The following is a 17,466-nucleotide window of genomic DNA, read 5'->3' as shown; positions in this document are numbered from 1 at the left end:
ACTCTGCATTTTCCTCCTTGTAAAGCCGTTTTGAATCATACAATCCTAGAAGCCTTCATGGAGGTTGGAAAAGACCACTGAAGATCATCTGTGGGGCATCTGGGATCTCTGGTGGGGCTGGAGGGGTGGGGGATGCTTTGGGATACCCCCAGCTGTGGGGCTCAGTGTTGTTATTTTACATGAGAAAGCACAGATGTGCTGTTAGGTGGCTGAAACAAGATGCAAGAGAGGTTCAGACACAGCAATACGGAAACACTGCACCAGGGAGAGATGTTATATCCTAAGGGCAAGCTCTGTCCAAGATATAAATAACATGGAATAGAAAAAATGTCACACGGATTGAGACATTTGGAGAAGAAAAAGGGCTTTTCTCTGAGGAGGCTGCAGGTATATCAGAGGCAGGAGGCAGTGCTGTGCAGATCGTGGAGCTGCTGACCTCCAGCTCAGGCAAAACGTTGCTCCTTGCTGAGGGCAGAAGTTGTTTTTGCTTTTTCAGCAATGCCTCAGAGCTGCAGCCTCTGTTATCCAGAAGCAGCAAGCCTGTGCTTATGGGGGAGGAGAGAAGTGAGGGCAGCTGCAGGCAGAGCTGGAGCACAAAACGGAGAGTTTTTGTGCCAACAGATGACACAAGTCAAAGAATCAGACACAGCTGACATTGGGACAGCCATGACATTCAGAACAGCCTCTTACCAGGAGCTGCTGTCACCTGGATGCCCGCTGGGCACAGATCCTGGGCTGTGATGCTGAGCCCCAGGTCGGGTCCTGAGCATCCTGCACAGAACCTGAGACTGGGAAAGTTGCTAAAGCTGCCTGGTAGAAAGGAGAGAGAAGCTCTCAGTTCAACTTGCAGGACAAGCTCAGCTTAGCTCTGGACTCCTGAGCAGTTTCAGGCTCGCCTGGCTGTTTTTCCCCATGTTCCATGACAAGGAAGCTGAATTGAATTACTTGTGGGTAAAATATGCAATAGCCACTTTGACAATTATTTTTTAATTCAGTTAGCTGCGAGTTTTGTTGACAAGACAAGAGGCACATCAAGCAGCTGAAAGAAGAAAGGCATTTCTGAATGCATCCACAGCCACAGAGCAGAGACGAGAAGCAGATGTTGGAGGCAACTGTGTCAAGAAAATAGTGAGTGAGCCAGAAAAGAGATGGTAACAAAATAACAGCACCTCTGCTGATGGCAGCTGGGTTTCAGGGCTGGGGAAACCACCATCCTGGGGCTGTGTGCAGCCTTGCAAAGGGCGAGGAGCAGGTGATGCTCTAAGGATGGCCCCGAGTGAGTTTTACTGTGACTGCAAACCTCACCATCCACCCCACATTACTTGCACACAAAGGTTCAAGCAACCCCACTCTGCCCAGAGCTCTTCCCCCCTCCATGGGCTGGGCTTGTTCCCATTGCAGGCTGCTTGGATTTTCATTAGGAGTAGAGAAAGGAATGCACAAACAAACTGCAGTGCTGGCAGTGGGAGATAGTGGAGGGTCCCAAGGTGGAAGGGAGCCGTGGGGATGGGAGAGAGGAGAGGAGATGCACAGCTCCACCCCACAGTGCCCTGCAGGCACCGCGTGTCAGCATCGCCCCAGGGCAGGACTGAAAGTTGTGGTCTGGAAGGAAATGAAAATGAACACATTTTGTTTGAGCACAGGTTTGTTCACACAGAAGGAAGTAATGTCTTCCTTGGGGCAAATAAAGCTCAGGGTGAGGCAAACAACACAGTGGTCATTGGGTGTCTTTGGAGAGCATCACAGACAGAGCTTCACTGGTTTGTTCTGCTGTGAAATTCCAAAAACATATCACCAAATGGCAAAGTCAACTCTTTGGAAGGGTAGATAACTGCAGGACAAGGGGAAATGGTTTGGAGTTGGGGGAGGGCAGATGGAGGTTGGATGTCAGGGGGAAGTTCTGTACTATGAGAGCGGTGAGGTGCTGGAACAGCTGCCCAGAAAGGCTCTGATGCCCCGTCCATCCCTGGAGGTGTTCAAGGCCAGGTCAGATGGGGCCCTGGGCAGCCTGGGCTGCTATGAAATGTGGAGGTTGGCGGCCCTGCATGCGGCAGGGGGCTGAGATTCAGATCCTTGAGGTCCCTTCCAGTCCGGGCTGTTCTGTGATTCTATGACTCTGTGATACAGGAAGGTGGGGCCCATTCAGATGCTCGATCCAAACCACCAAGCAGCCAACCACTTCCTGCAGTGGGCTCCACTGTGCCATGTGTGACAATTCCTTACGGAGCCCCAAAACGGGACCTCTGCGACACCACAGCCGGAGTTTTGGCAATCAAACACACCATGAAACTCTTTGTCCCACTCAAGGCAGTACAAAACTCAAGCCAAGGTCCAGGTTACACAACTGCTTGCCTTGGGGGGGGTCCTCCCCGACACAAATGTAGAAGAAGCCACATTTCATTGTCTGCAATAATTCTCCAAGGAGAGAAACGCCAGCAATGAAAATACTTTGGCATCCGACCAACTATTCCAAATATTCAACAGTGACCTTGAGATTTAGAGGAGGATCCATTTAAAGTTTAAGGGAAAAAAAAAAAAAAGAGAGAAGCAACGGAACACAAAGGACAAAAAGACGTTTCCTGGCTGAATGTGGTGCTGTGCATGTTGACTGTGAAACGCTTTATCCCAGATAAGCTCTGCACACAATGAGAACGGGTTTAAATGTAAAAGAAAGGGAAACCAGCTTGACCCTTTGCCTTAAAATCATTTTGTGGTACCTCGTATGTGTGACAATTAATTAAATTGCCCAGTTACTTCACTCCATAGCACTGAGTGCTGCTTGGAGTAAGGAGGGCGCCCGGGTCCTGCGCTGCTGCTGGGTGGGGTTTGGATTCATGAGATGCAATGCTTCCATGCACAGATGTGCTGCTGCAGCACTGCAGCTCCTCTCCCTGGAAGCTCCAGGTGTTGTGCTGTGTCTCAAGCACGGGTTTTGTGGTCCAACAGACAGGAAGAGCTGCTTTCTGGTGGAGAGACCCTATTTGTCCCTGCAGCCCCAACGGGTGCCTTGGGATGCTGAGATGCTCCGTGGCTCCTTTTTCCCATGCAGTGCCCCATTGCCCCATGTCTCCCAGCGGATGTGAACGCACACAGCAGCTGCAGGGAAGTGGCACACAGATGTGCTTTGGGTCAAACTGCAGAGAAATGAGGTTCCTGGGAGAGCTCAGAGCAGGGGCAGATGATAGAGGCCAGCCACAGATAATGGGGCCCTCTGTGTTTTAACCTCTGTTAGAGCTTATCTGCTTTTTTATGGCCTATGAGCTGATTACTCATGTCCTAGAAGCAGGGACATCAGAAACGCAGCCACAAGCATCCTGGCTCTGCCAGCACAGGGCTGCTCAGCTCAGCCCATGCACGCAGCCCTGGCCGTGGCTTTTCCCATTCCCAGCAGACCTTCCCTGGTTCCCAAGAGGGGCTCCTACCCCGCTTATCAGAGGCATTTAGGAAATGCCAAAACACTTCCAGACTCCCAGCCCCAAGCCACAAACAGAGATAAACCAAATAGCTCAAATCGTGGTGCGTCTTCCTCTACCTGTCCTCACACACGATGGCATTTCTGCTCCATCTGCAGGAGCTCCAGCAGGATCAGTATTATCCTCACTGCTACTGCAGCACAGCATCACCCTTCTTGTGGACAGCATAAACCTGCTTTTATTTCTCCACCTCCCCCAGACTGCCTGGAAAATAATCCCAGGCATGAAGCAGAGAGCGGCTCATCCACAACCTGTGTAACCAGCCAAGCTGTAAATCCCAATGCTCATTTGCTCTGCATTACTTGTGTTGTTCTTTAACTCGTTGGGTGTGGTACATAGTTCACAATGTCAGTAATGAGCCTTCAAAACAGTTGGGCTCCTTTGGGAACTGCTTCCCAGCTGGAGCAAATGGGGCACCAAGACCCAACTATTGAATGGTTAATAAGTATTTTCTGAGATTGTAGTTCATTTTTCCCCTCTAACTTTGGCATCTGGCATCGCTCCACCCAGGCAAGGGAAAGGATGTGGGGGTCAGAAGAACGGGATGGAGACAGGACCTGTCCAGGCAGCCCACAGCTGCCCAACATCTCTGTTAGCAACGAAGAAGGGAACCGAGGACTGAAACCACATAGCACAGGCAAAGTGAACAACTACCTTGAAAATTAAATGATTAAATTTAAAAGGTGTTTTTGATCAGAACAAAGTAACTGATCCTCTTTGGGTGTGGGGAGCATGGGGGGCTGCTATAGAGGCTGCTCAGCATCCCAGAGGGATGGCAAAGCTGCTCTGTGAGAAGTGCCAAACGCTTTCACTTGGTGCCCAGAAGATAAAGCACATGTTGAGGATTGCACAAACACTAGGGAAGTCACACGAGGTTATGCTAATCGCTTACATGTGCCTATTATTAGCTGAAAAAGCTGAAAGGAAGGGAGAGACTGAACAGACTGAACAAGGCAAGGTTTCATTTTGTGCTTTTCAACAAACACGAGCAAAGATATTCTTTAAATTCCAACATGAGCACGTGATCAGCCCTCAGTGCCAACCTGCTGACGGGGGAATGGGAGAAGGACGCTGTTCCCTCTCCAGACTTGGGCTCTCCTTCCCTCCCCAGCACCAGCAGTGGACCTGTTCCCATCTGCACTGTGCTTGCATGGCCGGGCTGCGTGTCCCAGGGCTGCAGACGGGGCGAGGGCAGCCCTCAGGAAGCCTGCAGGAAGACCTCGAGTGCTGCACCCAGAGCTGCCCATTGTCCCACTGAACAGGGCTCCAGCACGGCTCCGACCGCGCTCACATGGAGCAACCCTGCAATGCCATCACTGAGATGGGGGACCGAGGGCACGTCCCCATCATTGGGCACAACCCTCCCCAGTGCCAGCGCAGGGATGGCAGCGGTGTCCTGAGATCACACCAACACCAAGCGTAACGCTGCTCCCCCAGAGCCCAGCTCTGCACCAGCCATGGCTGTGCTCACTTTGAGCTATCCCAGCAACTTAGCCCTTATGACAAATCCATCACCCAGAAAGCAAACAGCATTTGGCATGAGCTGCAGCTGCGTGGTCGGCTGTGGGAAGCGTTTTCCAGCTCTGCCCAAACATTTGTGTTTCTGCTCTCTTGCACGTTTCCATCCGCCTTCCAGTCACCCTGTGAAAATATGAATTCCTCTTCTAAGCAGATAATTAACTAACCCTGAGCAGCTGCAAGGTATCAAGCATGGCAACAGACACCCAACCCAGCAGTTCTTACAGCCAGATGAATAACATTACTGCTTCCTACCGAAGCCTTTCCTCAACACTGAGCTAAAAAAAAAAAACACCAGGCAAACGAAAATCAATCTGGCAGTGTCCATTTGCTCTTTTCCTATATGGTTTTATTGTGCAGTGTAACTTGACAGAGCAGAGCCAGGCGACGGCTGAGGCCGTTATGGGAGCCTGATTTGATGCCCAGGACCCGTTCAATGGGGTTTGCACTTCACCTTGTGATCCATCAGGACTTCATTCTGTGTTGCTACAGTGCGCACTGTCCTGCGTGTGCCCTACAGCCAGGACCCAAAAATGGGCAGAGAGTGCACCTTTGCTCTAGCTGCATCTCCTCTGCTCTGACACACAGAGTGCTGAGGCAGCGGCCACCCCAGCCAGGTAGCAGGCAGTGTACAGATTAATTATTATTAGTATGGAAAACCTATGGTGTCAGAGATGAATCTGAGCCACCCACAGGCACTGCTGTGCCTATCGCTGTGCTGAAGCCCCAGCTTGTGCCTCACACCTTGCTGCTCACTCTCTGTGCAGTTCCAGGTCCGTGTGAGATAGAGGCAGCCTGGGGATGCTTGCAGTGTTCTACAGTCATCTCAGGGCCATAAAACAATGTTGAGTGTCCTCCAAGCTTACAGCATTGCACGCCACGCTCAGGCTAAGTCTCTAATTCTTTTAATTTCTACCTGCCTGCTCTTGGCTCCAGCTGCCTTTCCAGAAGCCCAGTTTGCTCAGCTTTAGGAAAAATCTCTCTCAGTTTTCCACCAGGTTCACGGAGAGGCAGCAGCTCAGCCCCACAGCCGGCAGCTTAATTGGCTCCCCTGGAAAATGGAAAAAGTCAATATAATTGTCCTGACCTAACAGGATGCCTGCCCGCTAATTAGAACCTCCCTAAAGAACTGCTCAGACACCAGAGCAATGCTGCTGCCCTTCTGGCAGAGCTGAGCATCCCAGTGCTGAGCTGTGGGTGCTGGGGTCTGGGAAACCCAATGGGCAGAGAAGTGCCCTGCAGCTCTCACGCCAGATTTCTGCTCTGTACAAAACCCCCCTTGTGAATGACATCTCCCTGCTGTCCATGGCGGAGGGGCTGCCTCTATGGCACACTGCAGCTGTGGGTTATTTCCCCCCCAGTGACCCATGAGCTGCTGGGGGCTGACATGCTGGCAGGGGATTCTAAAGCTGCGCCAAGCTCTCTGCTTTCTCTAATATGGAGAGCCAGCAAAAAGGAGAAAAAAAACTGGTGAGAAGGGCTGAGTGTACCTGAAAATCCAGCTCAGCGAGTTCTCCTCTTCCCCCCTCTGTGCTCTGTAATGGAGTTTGAATCTGGAGGTATCAAATTCACAGCAGCTTCCACGTTCAATGAGGACCGAAGCAGCAGAGCCCTGAACAAGATCTCATTGACGGCACAGCCTCAGTGCCTGTGTGAGCGGCACGTCCGCCTCCACAAGCAGCACATTCATGGTGGCATTGGCCACCAGGTCCCCGTGCTCCACTGCAATGCTTTGTGGATGTGCTGTGGGCTCCTTTCATCCCCGGGGTCGGGGCTATTTTGGAGCCTGGGGGCTGACACAGGGCTCGCTGTGCTCAGGTCCTGCTGAGACACCTCAGTGCTGTGGCTCAGAGGGCTCAGAATAGATGCAGCTCAGGAAATCCTCCCGGGTACATTAGCAACAAGAACCCCAAATGAATCAGAGCAATGCTCCGTGGACCTAACAAAACCCTCAGGACGTGGCAGGCAGAGCCAGGTTCCTGCCTGTCCCTAGCTGAGCAAAGCTCACACGCAGGTCACAGCCCTGGGAGCTGTGCTGAGCAGATTTCACTGTCTCTATGTCCCTTTGATGATGGATTTTTTGCATTATCTGTGCTGGTGTGGGGCAGCAGTGCTGTTGGAGAGCCGGATGGTGATCCCTGCAGCAATCCCTGTTTCCTCCTGCTCCTTCCCTGCAAGCTGCTCCCTGGGGCAGGAGGGAGCAGACACTTTCCTTCCTTCCTGACCTCACACCTCCCTGCAGAGGGGGGATGCAGACTGAGCACAGAGCAGCCTGCATCCCACTGCCTGTGCCACTCAGAGCACCGAGCTTTGCTCTCTGGATGCATTTCTGCTGAGCTCCAGCCCTGGCAGGCTCTGTGCCTGCTGCTGCTCCACCTGTGGCTCCAGCAGCAAAGGATGGCTGCATGCAAGCCCTGCCAGGAGCACAGGTGGAGGTTTTCCAGCCAAGCTGATGCCATCCTTCAGGGCCCGGCTCCAGGGAGAAAAGAGATCCTGCAGTGCTTCGTGCACACAAACAGCTCCAGGACCAAAACAAATGGGTGTTTAATGCAGCCTGTTATCAGCTAGCCCCCACGTTTCAAATCTCTTTTGCTCTGTGCTATAAAGGCACATTATGATGGATAGCTTCCAAATCCCATTCTGATATTTTCTCCCAACCATACCCAGGAATCCATTTGGCACTGAAGAATCCTTTGAAAGCAGGCAATAAGTAAAGCCCCTGAGATAGATAAACTCTTTACATAGACTCAAGACAGTTTTCCAAGCCCTGCAACCTGCTGCTTATCATTCTGTGCACTATGCAGAGCAGCATCTGATGGGGAAAGTGCTGTTCTTCCTGGTGCAAAAATTGTGCAGACAACCAAAACAGTGCATTTCCTCACTCCTTGTGCAGTCTGGATTGACTCTACTGCTCTATTCACACCTACCTATGTTTAAACCACAAGATAAGAGGTAAATCCTAAGTGCCAAAGAGTGCAAAATGAAATTTCTTTGCAGAAGCAGCTTGTGCAAACCAACAAAACGGTCCCAAAATGCTGCCTGTGCCCACGCAGCCATGACAGCAGCTTTAAAGGGATACCTTGACTCATTACTTACTGAAGAGCTCCTGTTGTACCTGATATTCTTTCTGCAAGGACCTGATGATGGAAATTGCAATAGCCATGGCTCACTGTGCTTTGCAGGGCTCCCAGGTCCCCTCCCAGTGATGGCTCAGTGCAACCATGGGGGTGTGCTCAGCAAAAACATCCACCAATGTTGGAGACGTGCAGCTGGCTAATCTATACATAGGAAAACAAATAACCCCGAGCTTTGATTGTTCAAGTTCACAGCAGAGATTACTTACCTTGGCAGATACATATTCAAGACATACGGCTTGTAATTCCTCAGCCAGTGCTAAGCAAAACCATGTGTTCTGCTAAAATAAGGGGAAAGTTTAACTCTGACATTGCAAAGACAGAGTGACTGTCATACACGTGTTCATGGCACAACTAAAACAAGGAGGGTCACCAACAGGAGAGCAAAGCTTCTGCAGTGGTGAGAAGCTGTGGTGCTTCCCACAGCTCCACCTTCTCCAGTGTTCCCCAAATGCAGCCAGTGCCATTTGGGCTCCTCATCCCTTCTCTCTCTGGGAAGTGAGCTGCAGGGGTTGCATACCTCCCTCCTGCACAGCTTGAAGCACACAGCCAACACACAGAGAGCTCTGCTGCCCCTGAGGGCTCAGAGGATGAGGAAAGCAGAACCTTGAAGTTCACTCTCACTCCACCCTCTTGCAACCCAACCCCAACCCCAACCCCAGCGGTCACCCCATGCACTGGATAAGTTTTCTCCCGTCATCAGGAGAATCTTTCTCTCCTTCTCCAAACAAAGGACCATTACTGGAAACAGTTGTAGAGCTGCTGCAATCACCTCTTTCCACCCAGAAGGGCCTCTCCTCTGGCTCATTTCCCATGCCTGGCACTTTTTTGGTGCTGCAGAAAGCTCAGATTGAACAGCCATTTGCCAACGCAATCCTCACTGAAAGACAGCATAGTCAGAAGAATAACTAAAATCACATCAGAAAGAAAGAGATTGGGAAGCAAAAGGCTGGGCTGGCCTCACTCAGTTGGGGCAGCTTGAAAGCACTGCTGGGCTCAGAGGTGCAGCCATCAGCATGACAAATTAGCAGGAGCTGAGTCTAAGTGCAAAGAACCAAGATGATGGAAACAAAAGAAAGGAGGCAATGGTTTTCTATCCCTCACATTGCAAACAGATGTCCCAGCAGTGCTGGAGCAGGGCACCCTAGCCAAAAAGGTGAGGTCATGCTTCTCAGGGGATGGTTGGAAATCAGGCACTGATCCGAGGTGAGGCAGCGAGGGCAGCTTGAACCAGCAGGCTGCAATGAGAATGGAGATGAGCAACTTGAGGGCAGCTCAGAAGGATCTGGGAGATGGGAGGAGGTGGTTTGGGAAGGGAAGAGAAAGAAAAAAAAAAAAAAAAAAAGAAAGGAAAAATGCTTACAGAATGGGTATAACAAAAACTCAACAGAAAGGGAGCGACTGGCAATGATTTCTGTTCAGAACAGTGCTGGTGGGATCAAAGCGGTGCTCAAGGAGGCTCTGCTCCTTTTCAGATGGCTCTGGAAGAGCTGCACTCAGTGAAAGCGATGGTGCTGAGCCCTTTAAATGGGAAACTTGGAGTGTGACCTCTGCTATTTAAAGACGTGCCAGCACCAGGACAAATATAGCACCCACTGGTCACTGTGTGAGAAATCACTGTGAATTCCCACGAGAATGCTGTGTCACAAGGCCACCAGAGCCCTGCTGTGGCACACAGCAATACACAGCAGCACCCTGCACTGGATGCTCAGTCCCACTCCGTCGCCCTGCTGGGATGGGGCATCTGCAAGCTATGTGCCACGTGTGGCTGTCAGCGTGCTGCATGAAGTGGGATGACAGCCTCAAGATCCCGAGCAGATTCCATGGATTCTAAGCACATTTTGTCTCTCTGAATTGCTCCAGTGCTTCCCTCTGGGCACGTTGTAATGCAGCACAGAGCCAGGCCCTGCAGAGGAGTTTGGAAGCCGGGCCATTTGGAATCATGAGGTTAATAAAAGCCATTTACAAGAAGTACCAAAAGTACCGAGCAAGCTGGTGGGCTGTGAGTGCATCATTTGCTAGCTGGATTCCCTGAAAACTCACCCTGGCTTTCCTTTTGCTGAACACCACACCTGCAGCCCTGACCAAGGAAGGGTATGCACTGAACCAGGAGCTGATTGAACTCAGAGCATCCACAGAGATGGGTGAAGCGGCAGGGAATGCTCAGCCTGAATGGCCATGCTGGTGTCAGCTAGTCAACAGAGAACAAGCTAAAGAAAAAAGTCATTGCTCTGTTGGTGCTGCTTTCCCCTGGGAAAACAATGTTTTTAAGTGTTTCTTTCCCTCTGATAACAAAGGGAAGTGTTACACTGGGATTTTCATCCTTATCAGGGTGCTCCTTGGCAGGGTGGCCATTCCCAGCCATGGCCAGCTGCCTCTCACACTCCTCCTCCCAGCAGCACACACACTATAGGATAACAAGAATTTTTTCAGTCTGTTCTCTTTTTTTTTCCCCTCCTAGATGCTCTTTCTTCAACCCAACAGCACCACAGGAATGCCCATGCCCTCCAAAGGACATCTGTTCACCTCATCAAGGGCACACGGCGATTGAGGAACTGCAAATTATTACAGAAACTCATCACCCATGGAACGATGCTGAAGTGCCCCACAGCAGCCACGCTCCCAGGGCTGAACGTTCATCACCTCTGAACGTGCTCCCCATGCAGTGCTGTGCCCTCCAACCCTGTGCACGGCACCGTGACACCTGCATTCCCCACCCCATGGCCCGTTGGCAGCAGCAGAGCAGTGTCCAGGTGTCTCACACAGCCAGCCCACAACTCAGGCACCCCGAGGAAGCCCTCCAAAACCATCTGCTGTTATCTGCTGGCAGCACCCGGCTTTGTTCTGAACCACAGCGCCGGTTATGAAGTCTGACAAGGAGACCACGCTGAGATGCGTGCCCTGAGCTGCCCGTATCTGCAGGAAGTGGTGGCTCAGAGCCCTGTCCTTTGGGCTGGTCTGTATTGCTGCACCCACCCAAGCTGCACGCTGCGTCCTGTACCAGTGACAGGCTGCTAGGACAATCCAATGTGTCCCTGGGTGCCAGGTGTTTGCACTGCAGTGGGAGCAATGCTTGGCCCATTCACTGCCTCTCTCCATGAAAAGTTGTCCCGATTCCCCTCCTGGGGACCTTCATTCATTCTCACCCTTCATTCATTCCGTCCCATCACATATGGTGTGGATACGAACATTGGGTTGTGGGCTAACGCCAGTGAGACTTGTTTGTAATTTCAGGCCAAATTTCCTGCCTGAATGCTGGAGGAGAGACCTCTCCCTGCATCAGGGAAACCCCCAGGTTCTCCTCTTGCACTGAATTACCACGAGATACTTCTAGATTAAGAAGAAAGGAAGTTGTCTGATGCTTATCTGGTCAAACCCAACGTTACTTTTACATTGTTTCAGCACAGATGTACAGAGCAGTTCACGGAATTACAAAATATAAAGATCATGGGCAAAACAAAGAGATAAAAGAGTGTTAGAAAGAACCTGGGAAGGGCAATGGCTGCATTTTGGGGGGCAGTTGGGTGTTCATGGGCTCCCTGCTGTTGCTGCAGGCAGTGCAGGATGACAGAGCACAGCACAGAGGACTTCTGCATTCTGGAAACTGATGTAGGACAAGACAACAAGAAATCAGCTTAATTCAACACTTCCATCTTCAGCTGTAAATGCAGCTATTTCCAAAGTGAATCCCAGGCTTTGCTTCATTTTCACACTGGTATATGGGCAACACAGCCAGACCTTGATATCTATATCAAGATCTCCCCATTTTCCTGCTCTGCTACACATGACCCTACTTGCATCAGGAACACAGCTGTTGTTTGGAGTCTCCAATGAAAGAAACCCTGGGAACACCTTTTGCTGGTAGAAAAATGCTTCAGGAAAACATTGCCCTACTGCAGGACATTGAAGACGTCATTTTCTCCCCTCTGAAATCACTTTGCAATCAGATAAACAAACACGGCACTACCAAAATAGCTTCCATGAGTCACAGAAATTATCAAGACCATCAAACAAGGGCATTACCACTACAGCTTGTGGTATATTCCCCGTGATACCCATTGTGCAGAGCCTTTCAGAGCACCAACAATTAAAACCCGAACGGCCAGCCTTGAAGGCTGCTTTGTTAAGAGCTTAATTGCAATCAGATTGACGGGGTGCCAAAGGGCTGCCAACAATGGGCTGCTGGAGAGGAGGAGGTAAGTGCTGGTGCAACACGGATAACGCTGCTTTGGTTTGCATGACGCTGCTGGGCTGTGTGTGCAGCAGCAAAGCAGCCGCCTTGCTGCAATTAGCTCTGTTAATAGGCTTTGCTGGCAGTGCTTGGGGCTGAAGCACAATGCAGCAGCACTTCTCACTCAGCATTCCCTGTGCTGAGATACCCCTAAAGGGTCCCCCTCTGCCATGGGTGTGAGGGAAGCCCCCAGCCATCCCAGCTGTTAGGGATCACCAAGGAAAACCAGAAATATTTAATTTCCCATCTCTTCCAGCATATTTCTATCGAGTTGGGTGTGCCATCAATAGGTGTGCCACCAATAGGTGTAAAGAGGTTAGGCTGAGTAGGATTATTACAGTGGAAAGGTGATAAATGAAAATGCTTACCAATGTTGTAGGCTCACAGTAAACTCCACAAGGAATGATCTCCAGAAGAGACCCTTCCCCACTGGCAGTCAGCTCTTAAATGGGGTCCAGGAGAGGTGCAGCCAGGTTCCACCTCTTCCAGTAGCACAGAATTGCCTTCACCTGTGCTCCCAGGGCTGACTCATGGCTCGCCTCAGGTGCTCAATCCGAGGTTCAGGCCGTGATCTACAGTTCCCACACACCCTCTGATAGCAGCCATGCTGCTGCGTGCTGTGGTGCTGTGTGTGACTCTCCAGATCTCCATGGATCGTACCCATAGAGCTCTGTTTCTGCTCTCCGTGGATGATGCCGCTGTGCAGGTGGCATTTCCCAGTCTCTGGGTCAGGGGGATCCTGATGGGGCCGTGAGCAGTGGGACATCCAATCCCCCCTTTGCAGCACAGCCCAAATTGTTCCGTAGCACCGAAGTACCACTGCGCACAGAGTGGGATCCCAAAGATGCGACGGGAGATCACTGCGCCACGGGATTACGAGGGCAGCAGCAGCCCTCTAGAGGGAGCATGACCGGGATTGATAGAAACTCCTTAAGGAAATGCGCAGAGAAGGCTTCCTCTCGGGGTCGACAGCCTGTGCAGCACGGCAATCCGCAGCCTCCCCGTATGGAACAACCCCTTTAAAGCCCTGCATCAAAAAGCGCCGTGTGAGGACGTTGCTAGCAATAGCAGCGCTCTGCTCCCTGCCTATTGCAAACCGTGCTGCAGTGCTGAAGGACTGCTGTCCGTATGCACGTGATGGTATCGCCCAGCATCCGTCCTGCAGCCCGGTGCATCCCTCGGGAGCCTCGGTGCAGCCTCACAGCGTGCATTGTTACAGCACGCTTCCTGACATTCAGCTTCTTCCTTCTATTCACGGCTGCAGAATGGTGAGCTCCTGCCCGGCTGTGCCTTCGATTGTTTGAGGTCCTCCCAGCTCCATCCAAACTGAGGTTTTATCACCAGCTCCTCGTGTCCCTGCGGCACAGGGGATAAGATTTTGGCATTGCTGGTGTCCCTCATCCAAACAGCAGCGTCTCCCTTTGTTGGAGCCACAGCACGCAGAGCTGACAGCCAGTTCCCTGAACTGTGCAAAGAGAATCATCCAGACCCCACACTGCAGCAGGACGGAATCTGTGCCCGAGCTCAGCCTGCAGGAGAGGCTCCCTGGGTGTTTCTCTCCCACCTGGAGCAGCTCTTGTGTGCCAAACCTCTGCTGGATGCAGCTCCTCAAGGGAGATTTCATGCACAAGGGTTGGTCACACGCAACTGGAAATTGCTTTGTGCAACGGGGAAAAATGAGTAATGAGTCTGCAAAATGAATGCATTGACAAGAAAAATGAAAGGCTCTGAAGCTGCTGGGACACACTTGGAAGAGCCCCATTGAGCTACTGGGAAACACAGAGAGCAAAGAGGAAGATACCACCCAAAAGAGCTCCTGGCTTAGTGGGGATGCCAACGAGAAGGAAAGCAAAGGGTTATGGGGAAGATGTCTGGTTTGGGGAGACACGCAGGCTTGGGGAAATGGTGCTGCCAGAGGTCTCTGTGTGACCCAGCCAACGTTATGGATTTTGGTTTACTTTCCTTCTCTGTGGATTCCATTTCACTTTTTTACCCAATGAAACACTTTTCAGCAGCTCGTGTTCTAATGCCTTCACTTCAAGTTAATTGCACTTAATAAAGGCAGGCCCTCAGGGCTCATGAATGAAAACAGCTGCGCTTTGATAGCTCTGAGAATGAGAGAAATAAATCACAGATTAATCAGTTAATCTGACACTCCTTTGGATGGAAGCAAACCTGAGGCTTGGGGGCTGAGAAGGCTGCCAGCTCCAGGCAGAGGGATCTCTGGATGCTCCAGCACTGCTCTGCCACCAGCAGCACCTGCTCCTGGACGGCTCTGATTTGAGCAAACAATTGGATAGAATCATCCTGATGCTTGTTAGCAAAGTCCTGCTGGATGGGAGAGGTGCTGAGCTCCGAGCAGCAGCGAGTTAGCAGGACACAGCTCAGAGACAAAGCCTTCAGACTGCAAGGAAACCCATCCCAATGAGCACTTGCTTTCTTTCTCATCTGCCTGCAGCATTGAAAATGGTTTTCCATGTCCTTCCAAAAGTGTATTTAAAAGCAAACACACAAACAGGATGAGGCTTTGCGCTTCCATTTGATTTTTATAGCCTTCTCATGAAGCTCTTCAGAAAGGATTTCGAATGGAAACGCTGACAAACTATTAAGCATTAGTGAACACTGCAGCATTAGTGAGCTGCTGATGGCTCTGTTAGATGTGCTCAGGAATTTTCCTTCAGCAGAGGCTGTGGTTTCTGCAAAGTGACTTTTTTCCCCCCTGTGTAAATATCAGTATTAATAATTTTTTCCTTTCCTTTCCTTTCCTGGGGACCATCTGAATGAAGTTCTCTGTTTGAGTGGGGTTGAACCTTCTTCTCTTTCTCAATGATCCAGATGTTTCCTTTGGGGTCACCCCAGCACTGACATCATTCTGCAGGAGCTGCTGTCCTCAGGCTGCTGCTTCAGAAGGGTGAGATGGTAGGAAGCTGTAAGCCTCACGGCCTGAGCAAATGGTACATCACAGGGATGTGCTGCCTGTGGGCAATGTGTTTTGACCCATCAGATTCTGAAAGCTCGAAGGGCAGATATTTTGACAGCAGAGTGTTGTTGATCCTGCATTTCCCCAAGCAGGATCCTCCGGTGTGGTGAAGCATCTCATGGAGGGTTCATTCTGAGCACTGCAGGTAACAGCAGGCTGGCCACAGACCCCCCCTGCAGCATGAGGGCTCCCCGTGCCACACACCACTGCTGCACACTGTTGTACCCCAACAGACCAACGCCATGCAGCATTCAGCATCCAAGTGACAACATCTGAGATGGAGAGACAGCAGAGAAAGGAAACATCCTGCCAAAGAGCAGAGGAGGAAGAGGAAAAGCAAATGTTCATATTTAGTTTACATTCTAGTGGTCTTCAAATCATAGAATCATAGAATGGCCTGGGTTGGAAGGACCTCGAGGATCACCAAGCTCTCTCCCCCAGGTACCAACCTCCAGATCACAGAATCACAGAATCACAAGGTTGGAAACGACCTGCAAGATCATCTAGTCCAACCACCCAAGATCTGATATTCGTCTTTGCTTTCTGCTTTCTGGCTCCTTCTGAGAGCTCAGAAGTGCCCTGCAGCAGAAGTCTTGGCACATTAAAGCACCATTGACTGAAAATGGTCAGTGTGTTCAACAGCATAAGAGATAAGAATCAGTCAGCCAGAAATGCAATATGCTGCTCACCAGGGCTCATTTATTCCCAAAGTTCAGATATTCCTGCCTGGCTCATACCAATAGAAACGTATGCCACAGCCATGGACCACTGACACAACAGAACCAGAAGCATGAGAGAAAGCAAAATACCAGCTGTGCACAAGCAGAAAGTCAGAGGAGTGCAAACACGGGGTAAAACTTCAGCTTCAAGATGCTATGCCAGCTCAGCAGCCACAGTTTCCAACAAGATAACAGTCCTGTCTGCCTTGTTTTCCAAAATAACTGGGGATTATTGGTGTGCTGCCAATGCTGTAAGGAGAGCTCGCCCTATCCCCAGTCTGAGCCCAACGCCCTGGGACCAGGGTGGAGACAACAGTGGAGCAGTGTGGAGAAGGGAGATGAAGAGCCATGCAGTCTGCTCATTGTTTTTCCACGTTAAAGAAAAACACTTCCCTGTAACTTTAACCAAGCAGAGAGGCAGCCACCTCCGTCCTTCATGTTTGGCAAATAGACCTATGCTGAGTGAGGGCACTTGGTTGGGAGTGTTTGTGCTTGATTCATTGTAAAAGATACATCCAGATTACACGCACAGCACAGCGTTTGGTCTGTTTGCTCTGGTGTGGCAGAGAGGCTGAAGGCGTGCATTGCTCTGTGATGGGGATGGGGGCAGGAATGCATGGCTCTGGGGACATTATTTTTCTCTTCGCATTCCAGAAGGGAATTTTTATATTCGTTATTTTTAATGATCTCTTGAGGCTGAAGAGGAGCACTGTGGGTCAGCCTACAGGCACAACTGCCTGGCTCCTCGTTTGGGCTGCAGCTGGCAGAAAAAGGTGCTCCTTTTTCACGAAAGAAACCCCAAATCCACAAAAGCAAGCAAAAGGGAGGTGACTGGAGCACCTGCTGGTTAAAGATGCTGTGAAATCCAATGGCAACCCTGGGTGGAGGGGTTGGAATCACTGCAGTGGGCAGAAGGATGATCGCCATGAAGGACAGAAATACCCACCCCAATCTCCTGTTGAGTGAGAGGCACGTTATCAGGAGGAGCCCCTGAGAGCCCTTGAAGTTCACAACAGCTGAAGACTTTTGTTAGGTGTGTTTAATTAAACCAGTACCCCAAGAGAGAAAGCAAACACCCCGGACAGGTACAGTTCAACTCGCTTCAATTCCACCAGCATCCACTATTGGCACAATGGCCACATTTTGGCCAAATACTGCATGAAGCACAAAGGTTTTGTTTCATGGTTTATCCTGTGTTTATCCGAGGGTATTCTGGCACTCTTTCAGCTTCTGCAGAACTACAGCAAGCCTAATGGCTCTGCCCATGACTTGTCCCTCAATCCACAAAGGGTTTCAATGTGCTCATTCTGCATCACGGCGCAGCACACCCAGCCTCAAACCATCCAAGCCACACTTCTTCCCCCAAACAGAGGGATTTCAAACGCAGACGTGTTGTTTAAGCAGTCCCCAC

The 17,466-nt window shown here is 50.8% G+C and overlaps 1 long non-coding RNA gene across 1 annotated transcript; it reads right to left on the bottom strand.

Moving 5' to 3' along the window:
* Positions 1-3,250: 3,250 nt before the first annotated feature.
* On the bottom strand, positions 3,251-12,853 carry LOC128075911 (uncharacterized). The gene is made up of 4 exons (XR_008204148.1): positions 12,725-12,853; positions 8,335-8,406; positions 5,908-6,042; positions 3,251-5,114 (listed from the first exon to the last, which is right to left on the bottom strand). It is a non-coding gene; the product is annotated as an uncharacterized LOC128075911 (long non-coding RNA).
* Positions 12,854-17,466: the final 4,613 nt, after the last annotated feature.

The sequence above is a fragment of the Tympanuchus pallidicinctus genome, unplaced genomic scaffold (genome assembly GCF_026119805.1).
Source record: "Tympanuchus pallidicinctus isolate F22 unplaced genomic scaffold, pur_lepc_1.0 scaffold13, whole genome shotgun sequence".
In the NCBI taxonomy this organism is placed as follows: domain Eukaryota; kingdom Metazoa; phylum Chordata; class Aves; order Galliformes; family Phasianidae; genus Tympanuchus; species Tympanuchus pallidicinctus.
This window is presented reverse-complemented; position numbering and strand designations above follow the sequence as displayed.